The sequence below is a fragment of the Gavialis gangeticus genome, unplaced genomic scaffold (genome assembly GCF_001723915.1).
Source record: "Gavialis gangeticus isolate Ggan-Ray unplaced genomic scaffold, GavGan_comp1, whole genome shotgun sequence".
Lineage (NCBI taxonomy): Eukaryota > Metazoa > Chordata > Crocodylia > Gavialidae > Gavialis > Gavialis gangeticus.
The window spans coordinates 164,085,246-164,088,773 of NW_017728992.1; the positions used below are offsets into that span (position 1 = coordinate 164,085,246).

Sequence of the window (3,528 nt, forward strand, 5' to 3'; positions counted from 1 at the left end):
CCTGCCCCCCGGCTCCGTGCCCCCGCGTGGCGGCGGGCCAGGACAGGCTTCGCGTGCTGCTTCAACAGGGATGAGCTGCAGTTAACCTCGAGTCGGCCCCGACTCCGAGCCGAGCAAGGCATTAACTTTGCAGGGAAGGGCTGCAAGGAGCCTGCCACAGGTCCCACTTTTTCCCACCACTGGCCACTGCTGCTCATGGTGAGCGTGCCCCACTCTGCATCTTCTCCTTCCCTCCCAGCAGCCCCATGCCTACGGGACACGGCATGTGTGCCAGGTCCTGCCTGTGCACTGGAGGTAGCCCCAGGTGGGTACTGGCATCTGCTGGGGATGTAGCCAGCAGAAGGATGGGCTGGAGGCTGAACCTGTGCCAATGTCCACCACAGCTCTGAGCCTCCCCGGCTCCCTGCCTTGTTCCGTCCCACACAGGGAGGTTTAGTGAGCTGTTGCCAGGGGTGAGAGGTGCTGATGCAGCCCATGACAGCTTTCCAAAACTTCCTATGTGGGCCATGGGCTCAAATAATTGCCCACCCCTGAATCCTGAAAGGGATTCAAATGCAGTTCCTAGAAAAGGGCTGTAGCTACTTTCACATAGAATAGTTTAGCTGGGTGTGTACTCTTCATCCCTCTTGTTGAAGGCCTGGGCACTGTAGGGAGGAATTCAAGTCATGGGGCCAGAAGAAATAAGAGAGAGAGCCCGCTGATGAGGCACTTCCCTGGGAGGCAGAGTCCTGGGTTTCAGTCTTAAGAACATAAGAGCTGCGGTTTACTAGGTCAGGTCATAAGTCCATCTAGACCAGCGGTCTGTTATGTAGTGGCAGAGAGTGGATACTGAAAGGGAGAGTGAACTGAGTCTGACTGCGTTTTTTTTTTTTTTCCCTCCTGTTCCTCGCAGCCTCCAGCATTTCAGATTTAGGAAGTTCTGATTCAGAGGCTGTATTTAACTGTTGTGTTCAATAGCAACTGGTGACATTTTCCTTTTGGCATAAACACAGTTGCTGTCTCTGGGCTGCAGAGCTGCTCATAGATGGCCAAGACAGCATTGTTGCTGTTAAAGGCCTTATAGGCAAAGTCACGGGGTCAGGTAAGACTCTGACCAGTCCACAAGTCAGGGGCTGCAAAAATTGACCAAGTCTGCCTTTAGCTTTCCCTCCTCTCTTCCCACACTAGTCTGTGTGCTGTACCTGTAGGTGCAGAGACCCACAATCTTGCCTCTCTTCCTATTCATTATTCTTTATCTGCCTAAACTATTTTCTTCAAGAAAAATTAGATTTGACTCTTGGTTGCATGAAAGTTCACACAACAGAAGGACTGCTAAATGTTTTCAATATGCTCAACTTGTCCTTTCTGGTGCTTGCTTGCTTCTTGAAAAGTACTGTTAATTATGATAGTCGCTGTGAGCTTTCTGGGTAAGAGGCTTGTAAAACAAGTTTCAAACCTGTTTGAGTAATGATTTAACAGTTGGAGGGAGGAAACCCTCCTTATCCAGGTCTAATATGGACACATTCAACATTGTAGATAGAGGCTGATGCAGAAAGATGGAGATGGAAGGCAGATGCAAAAACATCCCCCAAATATATTTAAATAAGAACTCAAAATCTGCTGGAAACAATATCCCAGGTGCCTGCACTTGTCCAAAAACATCCTTTGTCGCTATTGCTGGTTCATAGGCAGTAGGATTTCCTTCAAGCCCCAATATTCATATATTTTTAAAAGGCTTTACTTATTTTTACATGGTGCAATTTTGAAGAGTGGGTAGGGCCTTGTGCTGAAGGCAGTGGGCTGGAACTTATGGAGCTTATGATTTGGCCTTTAATGTCTTGTGGGACCTTGGGCAAGTTCCTTGATTGCTCTGTTACAAGTTATAGCTAAAAGAGATTCTTCACATGAATTTTACCACCTTGTCCATGGTGGCATGTTTGAAGTGGTTTCTTTACTCCCACTGGAGAGGAAGGTAGGATCTGTGGTAACTTGGTTCACAACCAGTAAATTGAGTTAATACTTTCCTGGGTAATACTTTTCTGCCAAGGCATATAGTTGACAGTCCAGAGGTTGCAAGTTCAACAGCAGAACCACTCACCATGTGGCCCTGTCAGATTCCAGTGAATCTGTGATTTCTCCTAAATACTTTGTCAGAAGGACCTAAAAAAGATTTGTAGGTGAGTCAAGGCAAAGTTTGCTAATGCATGCAAGAGGACTGTTTGGCCTAAGTGGCACAGTGTGGCTAGATGGGGTAGGGGGTGGACTGCATATGCACCATACCGCAGACTATGCAAGCAGCCTCTGTCTCTACTCCCATCCTTGGCCGGCTCCTGGGACCTAGCTCAAGGGCAGTCCCCCCCGTCCTCCCCCTCACACGTGCACAATATACAAGAGTAGGACTGTATTTTGAGCTGTTATGTAATATATACACTACTTAAGAAAAAATGAGAACAAAAATTAATTTTTTAAATAAAATTGTAGATATTTGATTTTTCAGTATACGGTTTTTTTTGAACTTATAATTTGTTAAAATATTGTCTGAAAGATTTTGTGTGCAACCCTCAACAGCTCCCCAAAACTTGTTAAGTGGCCCACCAGCCAAAATAATTGCCCCTAGGCTAGGAGCAGCGGGTTAGTGGGAGCAGTGTTGTACTGGCCTCTTCATGGTGGGGGGCTGCACTTGGGGTGGGTGGTGGTGCTGGTAGTGCTATTTTTGGAGTGGCTGTAACACACCCAGTGGCCCCCTCTCCCAGTGCTGCTGCTGCTGCCTGCTGTGAGCTTATCCCTGGCCCGACTGCCCCACTGGGAAGAGGCCTGCGCAGCCCCCAGCCCTGAGCCTGCATCCGGGAGCCCGCCCTTGCCGTATGTACAAATCCGGGGCAGGGGCGTGTGCCCCCCACAAGCCTCCCCTGGGGATGCACTCAACGGTGGGAGCTGCTGTGCCACTTGCCCCCTGGACAAGCTGCCCGTGGCTCCATCCTGCACCCCACCTTGCCCTGGCTGGGTAGTGCCTGCCCCTGCGCTACTCCCTCCCTCACAGTGGGGGGCCTCGATCTGCTCCCCCTTCCTGCCCCTATGCCCCCCCCTCCTCCTCGACTTACTGACTGGATGCTGCTCTCCAAGCTGCAGTATCTGCTGATATGGCTGGTTAATAATCGGCCATCAGTATCAGCCAAAAAAATCTTTATTGGTGCACACCTAGTTTTTCAGATTACTGTTAATTATGGGTATGTGAAACGGGCCTTATTCGATTTGGATTTGGCTTGAATCGGGGACAGCGATTCAATTCGTTGATTTGGATCGCTGTCCCCAATTCAATTTGGCTGAATCTGAAGATTCAGTGCTGATTCGGAGAATCGGTGATTCAGACATGGACATAACTTTTAAATGTTTTTTTCTATATATCTCAAGGTACCAGGTGTGACTCATGAATGCTGCGATGCTGGGGTGGATGGAGCGTCCCACAGGAGCCTGTGGGGGGGGCCCCCCAGTGGTCAGCCATGGGGGGGACCCTGGGTGCCCCCCCCCCCCCCCCCCCCCACAAGGCCC

General features: G+C 49.9%; 1 protein-coding gene across 1 annotated transcript in view; it reads left to right on the plus strand.

Moving 5' to 3' along the window:
• Nucleotides 1-3,528, plus strand: part of FZD6 (frizzled class receptor 6) — a 114,464-nt gene that overhangs the window by 480 nt on the left and 110,456 nt on the right. The window lies entirely within an intron of this gene.